Genomic DNA, 14,606 nt, shown 5'->3' with positions numbered 1-14,606 from the left:
ACAATTTTAAGGTGTCTACTATCCCTTTTAAGTCTGGAGTCTGCACTTTTACTTCTAACAGGGACTGAAATGCCGACAAATTTTAGAATTAAATTACAAAAAAAAAGGGAAGTTTTATTGCAAATTTGTTTTACTAACTATAATTAAACGTTTTAAAGCACAACCTTGCAGTGTTTACTTTTAATAGCAAATACAAAGATGACAGTAGCATTACTAGTATTTCAGTCATAATCAGTTATAATAGACAAGGGTCTGTTACAACTCAAACCCATACATATAGGCTTTCAACATAAACTACCCAGTGGAAATGGTAATGTTGTTCATGTTTTTTCTGAACATGTTTGGGCTGCTTAATGGTTTCCTAAAAGCTCTAAATCTCACCTCCTTATTTATAAAGTGCTCTTCTTTTCTTACAAGTAGATTGGTACCCTACCACATCAGTAGCCATTTCTTTCATGTAATTAGCAAGAGTCCATGAGCTAGTGACGTATGGGATATACATTCCTACCAGGAGGGGCAAAGTTTCCCAAACCTCAAAATGCCTATAAATACACCCCTCACCACACCCACAATTCAGTTTTACAAACTTTGCCTCCGATGGAGGTGGTGAAGTAAGTTTGTGCTAGATTCTACGTTGATATGCGCTCCGCAGCAAGTTGGAGCCCGGTTTTCCTCTCAGCGTGCAGTGAATGTCAGAGGGATGTGAGGAGAGTATTGCCTATTTGAATACAGTGATCTCCTTCTACGGGGTCTATTTCATAGGTTCTCTGTTATCGGTCGTAGAGATTCATCTCTTACCTCCCTTTTCAGATCGACGATATACTCTTATATATACCATTACCTCTGCTGATTCTCGTTTCAGTACTGGTTTGGCTTTCTACAAACATGTAGATGAGTGTCCTAGGGTAAGTAAATCTTATTTTCTGTGACACTCTAAGCTATGGTTGGGCACTTTGTTTATAAAGTTCTAAATATATGTATTCAAACATTTATTTGCCTTGACTCAGAATGTTCAACTTTCCTTATTTTCAGACAGTCAGTTTCATATTTGGGATAATGCATTTGATTTAATCATTTTTTCTTACCTTCAAAAATTTGACTTTTTTCCCTGTGGGCTGTTAGGCTCGCGGGGGCTGAAAATGCTTCATTTTATTGCGTCATTCTTGGCGCGGACTTTTTTGGCGCAAAAATTCTTTTCCGTTTCCGGCGTCATACGTGTCGCCGGAAGTTGCGTCATTTTTTTGACGTTATTTTGCGCCAAAAATGTTGGCATTCCGGATGTGGCGTCATTTTGGCGCCAAAAAGCATTTAGGCGCCAAATAATGTGGGCGTCTTATTGGCGCTAAAAAATATGGGCGTCCCTTTTGTCTCCACATTATTTAAGTCTCATTTTTCATTGCTTCTGGTTGCTAGAAGCTTGTTTTTTGGCAATTTTTCCCATTCCTGAAACTGTCATTTAAGGAATTTGATCAATTTTGCTTTATATGTTGTTGTTTTTTCTCTTACATATTGCAAGATGTCTCACGTGGCATCTGAGTCAGAAGATACTACAGGAAAATCGCTGTCTAGTGCTGGATCTACCAAAGCTAAGTGTATCTGCTGTAAACTTTTGGTAGCTATTCCTCCAGCTGTTGTTTGTATTGATTGTCATGACAAACTTTTTAAAGCAGATAATATTTCCTTTAGTAAAGTACCATTGCCTGTTGCAGTTCCTTCAACATCTAAGGTGCAGAATGTTCCTGATAACATAAGAGATTTTGTTTCTGAATCCATAAAGAAGGCTATGTCTGTTATTTCTCCTTCTAGTAAACGTAAAAAATCTTTTAAAACTTCTCTCCCTACAGATGAATTTTTAAATGAACATCATTCTGATTCTGATAACTCTTCTGGTTCAGAGGATTCTGTCTCAGAGGTTGATGCTGATAAATCTTCATATTTATTTAAAATGGAATTTATTCGTTCTTTACTTAAAGAAGTTCTAATTGCTTTAGAAATAGAGGATTCTGGTCCTCTTGATACTAATTCTAAACGTTTGGATAAGGTATTTAAATCTCCTGTGGTTATTCCAGAAGTTTTTCCTGTTCCTAATGCTATTTCTGCAGTAATTTCCAAAGAATGGGATAAATTGGGTAATTCATTTACTCCCTCTAAACGTTTTAAGAAATTATATCCTGTGCCGTCTGACAGATTAGAATTTTGGGACAAAATCCCTAAAGTTGATGGGGCTATTTCTACCCTTGCTAAACGTACTACTATTCCTACGTCAGATGGTACTTCGTTTAAGGATCCTTTAGATAGGAAAATTGAGTCCTTTCTAAGAAAAGCTTATCTGTGTTCAGGTAATCTTCTTAGACCTGCTATATCTTTGGCTGATGTTGCTGCAGCTTCAACTTTTTGGTTGGAAACCTTAGCGCAACAAGTAACACATCATGATTCTCATGATATTATTATTCTTCTTCAGCATGCTAATAATTTTATCTGTGATGCCATCTTTGATATTATCAGAGTTGATGTCAGGTTTATGTCTCTAGCTATTTTAGCTAGAAGAGCTTTATGGCTTAAGACTTGGAATGCTGATATGGCTTCTAAATCAACTCTACTTTCCATTTCTTTCCAGGGTAACAAATTATTTGGTTCTCAGTTGGATTCTATTATTTCAACTGTTACTGGTGGGAAAGGAACTTTTTTACCACAGGATAAAAAATCTAAGGGTAAAAACAGAGCTAATAATCGTTTTCGTTCCTTTCGTTTCAACAAAGAACAAAAACCTGATCCTTCATCCTCAGGAGCAGTTTCAGTTTGGAAACCATCTCCAATCTGGAATAAATCCAAGCCAGCCAGAAAGGCAAAGCCTGCTTCTAAGTCCACATAAAGGTGCGGCCCTCATTCCAGCTCAGCTGGTAGGGGGCAGGTTACGTTTTTTCAAAGAAATTTGGATCAATACTGTTCACAATCTTTGGATTCAGAACATTGTTTCAGAAGGGTACAGAATTGGTTTCAAGATGAGACCTCCTGCAAAGAGATTTTTTCTTTCCCGTGTCCCAGTAAATCCAGTAAAAGCTCAAGCATTTCTGAATTGTGTTTCAGATCTAGAGTTGACTGGAGTAATTATGCCAGTTCCAGTTCAGGAACAGGGGATGGGGTTTTATTCAAATCTCTTCATTGTACCAAAGAAGGAGAATTCCTTCAGACCAGTTCTGGATCTAAAAATATTGAATCGTTATGTAAGGATACCAACGTTCAAGATGGTAACTGTAAGGACTATTTTGCCTTTTGTTCAGCAAGGAATTATATGTTCACAATAGATTTAACAGGATGCATATCTGCATATTCCGATTCATCCGGATCATTATCGGTTCCTGAGATTCTCTTTTCTGGACAAGCATTACCAGTTTGTGGCTCTGCCGTTTGGCCTTGCTACAGCTCCAAGAATTTTTACAAAGGTTCTCGGTGCCCTTCTGTCTGTAATCAGAGAACAGGGTATTGTGGTATTTCCTTATTTGGACGATATCTTGGTACTTGCTCAGTCTTTACCATTTAAGCAGAATTTCATACGAATCGACTTGTGTTGTTTCTTCAAGATCATGGTTGGAGGATCAATTTACCTAAAAGTTCATTGATTCCTCAGACAAGGGTAACCTTTCTGGGTTTCCAATAGATTCAGTGTCCATGACTCTATCTTTAACAGACAAGAGGCGTCTAAAACTGATGGCAGCTTGTCGAAACCTTCAGTCACAATCATTCCCTTCGGTAGCCTTATGCATGGAAATTCTAGGTCTTATGACTGCTGCATCGGACGCGATCCCCTTTGCTCGTTTTCACATGCGACCTCTTCAGCTTTGTATGCTGAATCAATGGTGCAAGGATTACACAAAGATATCTCAATTAATATCTTTAAAACCGATTGTTCGACACTCTCTAACGTCGGTGGACAGATCACCATCGTTTAATTCAGGGGGCTTCTTTCTCCAACATAGGTGTGTCCGGTCCACGGCGTCATCCTTACTTGTGGGATATTCTCTTCCCCAACAGGAAATGGCAAAGAGCCCAGCAAAGCTGGTCACATGATCCCTCCTAGGCTCCGCCTTCCCCAGTCATTCTCTTTGCCGTTGTACAGGCAACATCTCCACGGAGATGGCTTAGAGTTTTTTAGTGTTTAACTGTAGTTTTTATTATTCAATCAAGAGTTTATTTTAAAATAGTGCTGGTATGTACTATTTACTCTGAAACAGAAAAGAGATGAAGATTTCTGTTTGTAAGAGGAAAATGATTTTAGCAACCGTTACTAAAATCGATGGCTGTTTCCACACAGGACTGTTGAGAGGAATTAACTTCAGTTGGGGGGAACAGTGAGCAGACTTTTGCTGCTTGAGGTATGACACATTCTAACAAGACGATGTAATGCTGGAAGCTGTCATTTTCCCTATGGGATCCGGTAAGCCATTTTTATTACAGAAAGAAAAAAAAGGGCTTCACAAGGGCTTTTAAGACTGTAGACATTTTCTGGGCTAAAACGATTTATATATAAGCATATTTTATACTCCATAGCCTTGAGGAATTATTTTAATCTTGGGAACTATGTAAAATAACCGGCAGGCACTGTATTGGACACCTTATTCTTTAGGGGCTTTCCCTAATCATAAGCAGAGTCTCATTTTCGCGCCTCTATTGCGCACTTGTTTTTGGGAAGCATGACATGCAGATGCATGTGTGAGGAGCTCTGATACATAGAAAAGACTTTCTGAAGGCGTCATTTGGTATCGTATTCCCCTTTGGGCTTGGTTTGGGTCTCAGCAAAGCAGATACCAGGACTGTAAAGGGGTTAAATATAAAAACGGCTCCGGTTCCGTTATTTTAAGGGTTAAAGTTTCCAAATTTGGTGTGCAATACTCTTAAGGCTTTAAGACACTGTGGTGAAATTTTGGTGAATTTTGAACAATTCCTTCATACTTTTTCACAATTGCAGTAATAAAGTGTGTTCAGTTTAAAATTTAAAGTGACAGTAACGGTTTATTTTAAAACGTTTTTTTGTACTTTGTTATCAAGTTTATGCCTGTTTAACATGTCTGAACTACCAGATAGACTGTGTTCTGAATGTGGGGAAGCCAAGGTTCCTTCTCATTTAAATAGATGTGATTTATGTGACACAAAATTTAGAGAAAATGATGCCCAAGATGATTCCTCAAGTGAGGGGAGTAAGCATGGTACTGCATCATCCCCTCCTTCGTCTACACCAGTCTTGCCCACACAGGAGGCCCCTAGTACATCTAGTGCGCCAATACTCCTTACTATGCAACAATTAACGGCTGTAATGGATAATTCTATCAAAACATTTTTAGCCAAAATGCCCACTTATCAGCGAAAGCGCGACTGCTCTGTTTTAGAAAATACTGAAGAGCATGAGGACGCTGATGATATTGGTTCTGAAGTGCCCCTACACCAGTCTGAGGGGGCCAGGGAGGTTTTTGTCTGAGGGAGGAAATTTCAGATTCAGGGAAAATTTCTCAACATGCTGAACCTGATGTGATTACATTTAAATTTAAATTGGAACATCTCCGCGCTCTGCTTAAGGAGGTGTTATCTACTCTGGATGATTGTGAGAATTTGGTCATTCCAGAGAAACTATGTAAAATGGACAAGTTCCTAGAAGGTCCCGGGGCCCCCCGAAGCTTTTCCTATACCCAAGCGGGTGGCGGACATTGTAAATAAAGAATGGGAAAGGCCCCGGTATACCTTTCGTCCCTCCCCCCATATTTAAAAAATTGTTTCCTATGGTCGACCCCAGAAAGGACTTATGGCAGACAGTCCCAAGGTCGAGGGGGCGGGTTTCTACTCTAAACAAACGCACCACTATACCTATAGAAGATAGTTGTGCTTTCAAAGATCCCTATGGATAAAAAATTAGAAGGTTTGCTTAAAAAGATGTTTGTTCAGCAAGGTTACCTTCTACAACCAATTTCATGCATTGTTCCTGTCACTACAGCAGCGTGTTTCTGGTTCGATGAACTAGAAAAGGCGCTCAATAATAATTCTTCTTCTTATGAGGAGATTATGGACAGAATTCATGCTCTCAAATTGGCTAATTCTTTCACCCTAGACGCCACTTTGCAATTGGCTAGGTTAGCGGCGAAAATTCTGGTTTTGCTATTGTGGCGCGCAGAGCGCTTTGGCTAAAATCTTGGTCAGCGGATGCGTCCTTCCAAGAACAAATTGCTTAACATTCCTTTCAAGGGGGAAAACGCTGTTTGGCCCTGACTTGAAAGAGATTATCTCTGATATCACTGGGGGCAAGGGCCACGCCCCTTCCTCAGGATAGGTCTTTCAAGGCCAAAAATAAAACCTAATTTTCGTCCCCTTTCGCAGAAACGGACCAGCCCCAAGTGCTACGTCCTCTAAGCAAGAGGGTAATACTTCTCAAGCCAAGCCAGCCTGGAGACCAATGCAAGGCTGGAACAAAGGAAAGCAGGCAAGAAACCTGCCACTACTACCAAGACAGCATGAGATGTTGGCCCCCGATCCGGGACCGGATCTGGTGGGGGGCAGGACTCTCTCTCTTCGCTCAGGCTTGGGCAAGAGATGTTCTGGATCCTTGGGCACTAGAAATAGTCTCCCAAGGTTATCTTCTGGAATTCAAGGGGCCTCCCCCAAGGGGGAGGTTCCACAGGTCTCAATTGTCTTCAGACCACATAAAAAAACAGGCCATTCTTACATTGTGTAGAAGACCTGTTAAAAATGGGAGTGATTCATCTGTTCCATTAGGAGAACAAGGGATGGGGTTCTACTCCAATCTGTTCGTAGTTCCCAATAAAAGAGGGAACATTCAGACCAATCTTAGATCTCAAGATCCTAAACAAGTTTCTCAAGGTTCCATCGTTCAAAATGGAAACCATTCGAACAATTCTTCCTTCCATCCAGGAAGGTCAATTCATGACCAACGGTGGATTAAAAGGATGCGTTATCTACATATTCCTATCCACAAGGAACATCATCGGTTCCTAGGTTCGCATTCCTGGACAAGCCATTACCAGTTTGTGGCACTTCCGTTCGATTAGCCACTGCTCCAAGAATTTTCACAAAGGTACTAGGGTCCCTTCTAGCGGTGCTAAGACCAAGGGGCATTGCAGTAGTACCTTACTTGGACGACATTCTGATTCAAGCGTCGTCCCCTTCCTCAAGCAAAGGCTCACACGGACATTGTCCTGGCCTTTCTCAGATCTCACGGGTGGAAAGTGAACGTAGAAAAAAGTTCTCTATCTCCGTCAACAAGGGTTCCCTTCCTTGGGAACAATAATAGACTCCTTAGAAATGAGGATTTTTCTGACAGAGGCCAGAAAATCAAAACTTCTAAACTCTTGTCAAATACTTCATTCTGTTCCTCTTCCTTCCATAGCGCAGATGCATGGAAGTAATAGGTTTGATTGGTAGCGGCAATGGACATAGTTCCTTTTGCGCGAATTCATCTAAGACCATTACAACTGTGCATGCTCAGTCAGTGGAATGGGGACTATACAGACTTGTCTCCGACGATACAAGTAGATCAGAGGACAGAGATTCACTCCGTTGGTGGCTGTCCCTGGACAACTGTCACAGGGGATGAGCTTCCGCAGACCCAGAGTGGGTCATTGTCACGACCGACGCCAGTCTGGTGGGCTGGGGCTCAGGGTCTTTGGTCTCGGGAAGAATCTCTTCTCCCGATAAATATTCTGGAACTGAGAGCGATATTCAATGCTCTCAAGGCTTGGCCTCAGCTAGCAAAGGCCAAGTTCATACTGGTTTCAATCAGACAACATGACGACTGTTGCGTACATCAACCATCAGGGGGGAACAAGGAGTTCCCTGGCGATGGAAGAAGTGACCAAAATCATTCAATGGGCGGAGACTCACTCCTGCCACTTGTCTGCAATCCACATCCCAGGAGTGGAAAATTGGGAAGCTGATTTTCTGAGTCGTCAGACATTTCCATCCGGGGGAGTGGGAACTCCATCCGGAAATCTTTGCCCAAATTACTCAATTGTGGGGCATTCCAGACATGGATCTGATGGCCTCTCGTCAGAACTTCAAGGTTCCTTGCTACGGGTCCAGATCCAGGGATCCCAAGGCGACTCTAGTAGATGCACTAGTAGCACCTTGGACCTTCAAACTAGCTTATGTATTCCCGCCCGTTTCCTCTCATCCCCAGGCTGGTAGCCAGGATCAATCAGGAGAGGGCATCGGTGATCTTGATAGCTCCTGCGTGGCCACGCAGGACTTGGTATGCAGATCTGGTGAATATGTCATCGGCTCCACCATGGAAGCTACCTTTGAGGACGAGACCTTCTTGTTCAAGGTCCGTTCGAACATCCGAATCTGGTCTCACTCCAACTGACTGCTTGGAGATTGAACGCTTGATCTTATCAAAGCGAGGGTTCTCAGATTCTGTCATTGATACTCTTGTTCAGGCCAGAAGCCTGTAACTAGAAAAATCTACCACAAAATATGGAAAAAATATATCTGTTGGTGTGAATCTAAAGGATCTCCCTTGGGACAAGATAAAAATTCCTAAGATTCTATACTTTCTTCAAGAAGGTTTGGAGAAAGGATTATCTGCAAGTTCTTTGAAGGGACAGATTTCTGCCTTGTCTGTGTTACTTCACAAAAAGCTGGCAGCTGTGCCAGATGTTCAAGCCTTTGTTCAGGCTCTGGTTAGAATCAAGCCTGTTTACAAACCTTTGACTCCTCCTTGGAGTCTCAATTTAGTTCTTTCAGTCTTCAGGGGGTTCCGTTTGAACCCTTACATTCCGTTGATATTAAGTTATTATCTTTGAAAGTTTTGTTTTTGGTTGCAATTTCTTCTGCTAGAAGAGTTTCAGAATTATCTGCTCTGCAGTGTTCTCCTCCTTATCTGGTGTTCCATGCAGATAAGGTGGTTTTTGCGTACTAAACCTGGTTTTCTTCCGAAAGTTGTTTCTAACAAAAACATTAACCAGGAGATAGTCGTGCCTTCTTTGTGTCCGAATCCAGTTTCAAAGAAGGAACGTTTGTTGCACAATTTGGATGTAGTGCGTGCTCTAAAATTCTATTTAGATGCTACAAAGGATTTTAGACCAAACATCTTCCTTGTTTGTTGTTTATTCTGGTAAAAGGAGAGGTCAAAAAGCAACTTCTACCTCTCTCTCTTTTTGGCTTAAAAGCATCATCAGATTGGCTTACGAGACTGCCGGACGGCAGCCTCCTGAAAGAATCACAGCTCATTCTACTAGGGCTGTGGCTTCCACATGGGCCTTCAAGAACGAGGCTTCTGTTGATCAGATATGTAAGGCAGCGACTTGGTCTTCACTGCACACTTTTACTAAATTTTACAAGTTTGATACTTTTGCTTCTTCTGAGGCTATTTTTGGGAGAAAGGTTTTGCAAGCCGTGGTGCCTTCCATCTAGGTGACCTGATTTGCTCCCTCCCTTCATCGTGTCCTAAAGCTTTGGTATTGGTTCCACAAGGTAAGGATGACGCCGTGGACCGGACACACCTATGTTGGAGAAAACAGAATTTATGTTTACCTGATAAATTACTTTCTCCAACGGTGTGTCCGGTCCACGGCCCCGCCCTGGTTTTTTTAATCAGGTCTGATAATTTATTTTCTTTAACTACAGTCACCCACGGTATCATATGGTTTCTCCCTATGCAAATATTCCTCCTTTACGTCGGTCGAATGGACTGGGGAAGGCAGGAGCCTAGGAGGGAATCATGTGACCAGCTTTGCTGGGCTCTTTGCCATTTCCTGTTGGGGAAGAGAATATCCCACAAGTAAGGATGACGCGTGGACCGGACACACCGTTGGAGAACGTAATTTATCAGGTAAACATAAATTATGTTTTTGTGCTTCCGACCTGGACTGTAATTTCAACAGATGCAAGTCTCACAGGTTGGGGGAGCTGTGTGGGGGATCTCTGACGGCACAAGGAGTTTGGGAATCTCAGGAGGTGAGATTACCGATCAATATTTTGGAACTCCGTGCAATTTTCAGAGCTCTTCAGTTTTGGCCTCTTCCAAAGAGAGAATCGTTCATTTGTTTTCAGACAGACAATGTCACAACTGTGGCATACATCAATCATCAAGGAGGAACCTCACCAGTCCTCTGGCTATGAAAGAAGTATCTCGAATTTTGGTTTGGGCGGAATCCAGCTCCTGTCTAATCTCTGCGGTTCATATCCCAGGTGTAGACAATTGGGAAGCGGATTATCTCAGTCGCCAAACGTTGCATCCGGGCGAATGGTCTCTTCACCAGAGGTATTTCTTCAGATCGTTCAAATGTGGGAACTTCCAGAAATAAATTTCGATGGCGTCCCATCCTAAACAAGAAACTTCCCAGGTATCTGTCCAGATCCCGGGATCCTCAGGCGGAGGCAGTGGATGCATTATCACTTCCTTGGAAGTATCATCCTGCCTATATCTTTCCGCCCCTAGTTCTTCTTCCAAGAGTAATCTCCCAGATTCCGAAGGAATGCTCGTTTGTTCTGCTGGTAGCTCCGGCATGGCCTCACAGGTTTTGGTCTGCGGATCTTGTCCGGATGGCCTCTTGCCAACCGTGGACTCTTCCGTTAAGACCAGACCTTCTGTCACAAGGTCCTTTTTTCCATCAGGATCTGAAATCCTTAAATTTAAAGGTATGGAGATTGAACGCTTGATTCTTCGTCAAAGAGGTTTCTCTGACGCTGTGATTAATACTATGTTACAGGCTCGTAAATCTGTATCTAGAGAGATATATTATAGAGTCTGGAAGACTTATATTTCTTGGTGTATTTCTCATCATTTTTCTTGGCATTCTTTTCAGAATTCCGAGAATTTTACAGTTTCTTCAGGATGGTTTAGATAAAGGTTTGTCCGCAAGTTCCTTGAAAGGACAAATCTCTGCTCTTTCTGTTCTTTTTCACAGAAAGATTGCTATTCTTCCTGATATTCATTGTTTTGTACAAGCTTTGGTTCGTATAAAACCTGTCATTAAGTCAATTTCTCCTCCTTGGAGTTTGAATTTGGTTCTGGGGGCTCTTCAAGCTCCTCCGTTTGAACCTATGCATTCATTGGACATTAAATTACTTTCTTGGAAAGTTTTGTTCCTTTTGGCCATCTCTTCTGCCAGAAGAGTTTCTGAATTATCTGCTCTTTCTTGTGAGTCTCCTTTTCTGATTTTTCATCAGGATAAGGCCGGTGGTGTTGCGAACTTCTTTTGAATTTTTACCTAAAGTTGTGAATTCCAACAACATTAGTAGAGAAATTGTGGTTCCTTCATTATGTCCTAATCCTAAGAATTCTAAGGAGAAATCGTTGCATTCTTTGGATGTTGTTAGAGCTTTGAAATATTATGTTGAAGCTACTAAATCTTTCAGAAAGACTCTCTAGTCTATTTGTTATCTTTTCCGGTTCTAGAAAAGGCCAGAAAGCTTCTGCCATTTCTTTGGCATCTTGGTTGAATCTTTAATTCATCTTGCCTATGTTGAGTCGGGTAAAACTCCGCCTCAGAGAATTACAGCTCATTCTACTAGGTCAGTTTCTACTTCCTGGGCGTTTAGGAATGAAGCTTCGGTTGATCAGATTTGCAAAGCAGCAACTTGGTCCTCTTTGCATACTTTTACTAAATTCTACCATTTTGATGTATTTTCTTCTTCTGAAGCAGTTTTTGGTAGAAAAGTACTTCAGGCAGCAGGTTTCAGTTTGAATCTTCTGCTTATGTTTTTCGTTAAACTTTATTTTGGGTGTGGATTATTTTCAGCAGGAATTGGCTGTCTTTATTTTATCCCTCCCTCTCTAGTGACTCTTGTGGGGAAAGATCCACATCTTGGGTAATCATTATCCCATACGTCACTAGCTCATGGACTCTTGCTAATTACATGAAAGAAAACATAATTTATGTAAGAACTTACCTGATAAATTCATTTCTTTCATATTAGCAAGAGTCCATGAGGCCCGCCCTTTTTTTGTGGTGGTTATGATTTTGTATAAAGCACAATTATTCCAATTCCTTATTTTATATGCTTTCGCACTTTTTTATCACCCCACTTCTTGGCTATTCGTTAAACTGAATTGTGGGTGTGGTGAGGGGTGTATTTATAGGCATTTTGAGGTTTGGGAAACTTTGCCCCTCCTGGTAGGAATGTATATCCCATACGTCACTAGCTCATGGACTCTTGCTAATATGAAAGAAATGAATTTATCAGGTAAGTTCTTACATAAATTATGTTTTTTGGATTGTCATGGTTTTTTTTGTTGCATACCACAAAGTTGACCAGGTACTTAAAGGCTGTTACTCTCAAAATTAACAAACAATGTTTCATTGTTGAAAGTTTAACATTATTGCATTATACCTTCATTTATTTATATTGTTGTCCTTTACTGTAAAATAGATCTGAAAATGTTGTTTGTTCACTTTTTCTCAGGGAGGCTTAGCTTAATACTGTTATATATTTTTCTGTGAACTAATGTTTTTCTCTCCCTCACCTTGTCTCTCTAGTCATTTGCTCTCTTAACCCCCTAATGAAAGGGGACAGCCTACTCCAGAATTTGTATTGTTTAAAAAGAAAGGACATGCAATAAAGGGATTATCTTTCTGAATCATAAAAGTTTAATTTTGACTAGACTGTCCCTTTAAAGCACCAGGACGTACATACTACATCACAGGGTACTTTGTCTAGTGTACCCTGTTGACTTAGTACCTACGTTTTACCTTTTGCCTCATGCTGCAGTCCCTGCTGTCAGCTAAGACTGCAGCCAGAGGCAGAAGGCATCTGCCTTCCTATGGTAAGGGAGCCCTGATCGGGCTCCTTTTTACCATATGAAGGCAGATAGCCAATGCACACAGTGACACTGTCTGTGTAACTGCATCTGCTTGCAGTGCTGCCATGGGTGGTGTGGGAGGGAAGGAGAGGGGTGGGTGGGCAGCACATTGTGAGATGGGGGAGAAAGAGAGGGATACCCTACCTACAGAAAACTATTTTTCGTGGGGGGGGGGGGGCTGCTTCACTACAGAAATCGGTGATGGAGGGGGGGCACCCAGTGACATTTGGTTGGGGTGGATCGAAAAACATGAAGACCGCTATTAGAGAGTGGAGGGTTAGAGAGCTGTTTAGGGGGGAGGGGGTGAGGAGGGTTCCCTACACTACAGAAATATAAATATATAAACTCTCCCTACACTATATTACTGGCAGATTAGTCTGGTACTATCTAAGATAGTGGGGACCAGTTTGGGATGAGGGAGGGATAAGAGTTGTTTTGGGAGCGATCAGGTGGTGGGAGATGGCAGGTAAGAGGGTAATCTCTACACTACAGCTAAAATTAACCTTACAAGCTACTTGATTAACCCCTTTACTGATGTAGTAGCAGCAAGCAGTGGTGGGAGTCCAGCACCCTTGTTAAGTAGTTTTAGGGTGTGCAGGTCACAATAGAGTATCTGTATTTTCCAAATTGCTAAGTCCACAAAAGATATGACAGCACCACACAGAAATAGTTGAAGACCTTTTATTAGAGGACCTAAGACCTTAAAACAGGTGTACATACACATTTAAATAGTTTATCAGATCACTGATTTTCATTCAGGTATTTTTAACCCCAGAAATGCTGGACACGAATTTTCAGTAACCAATTTATACACGTGACATCTAGTGGAAAGATGATAACATTACAATCAAAAAAAGAAAAAAAAATGCTTTATAAAAACAAATGCAAATCATAATCTTTATTAAGACCATTTGGAATGGGAGGGTTTAAAAACTTAATCAATCATACCTCATTTTGTTTTAACTTAAGCTCTCTATTCCCACCCTTCTCATTTAGGGTATATGGTCTATAACCTGGAAGCGTTATTGGCTAACTAAATGTCTCATTTTCACAAAATGGTCAGAAACTGGCAAACACATATCTTTTGATCTAATAGATGTTTTGTGTTTACCAAACCTATCTCTAGCGGCCCTAATGGTCTCGCCAATATAGCAGAGGCCACATGGACATTTAAGTATATAAACCATTGTGAGTTTTTTATTATCATTTTGTGCCAAGTATTTACCTTTAATTATTGAATTGCATTGTATACAGTGAAGGCAAGGGTAACCTTTATTAGGAGTAGTCCAATAGTTAATAGGTTTCTTACAGGGAGTGCAGAATTATTAGGCAAGTTGTATTTTTGAGGATTAATTTTATTATTGAACAACAACCATGTTCTCAATGAACCCAAAAAACTCATTAATATCAAAGCTGAATAGTTTTGGAAGTAGTTTTTAGTTTGTTTTTAGTTATAGCTATTTTAGGGGGATATCTGTGTGTGCAGGTGACTATTACTGTGCATAATTATTAGGCAACTTAACAAAAGACAAATATATACCCATTTCAATTATTTATTTTTACCAGTGAAACCAATATAACATCTCAACATTCACAAATATACATTTCTGACATTCAAAAACAAAAACAAATCAGTGACCAATATAGCCACCTTTCTTTGCAAGGACACTCAAAAGCCTGCCATCCATGGATTCTGTCAGTGTTTTGATCTGTTCACCATCAACATTGCGTGCAGCAGCAACCACAGCCTCCCAGACACTGTTCAGAGAGGTGTACTGTTTTCCCTCCTTGTAAATCTCAC

This window comes from Bombina bombina, chromosome 2 (assembly GCF_027579735.1).
Source record: "Bombina bombina isolate aBomBom1 chromosome 2, aBomBom1.pri, whole genome shotgun sequence".
In the NCBI taxonomy this organism is placed as follows: Eukaryota; Metazoa; Chordata; class Amphibia; order Anura; family Bombinatoridae; genus Bombina; species Bombina bombina.
Note: the sequence above shows the minus strand (reverse complement) of the source record.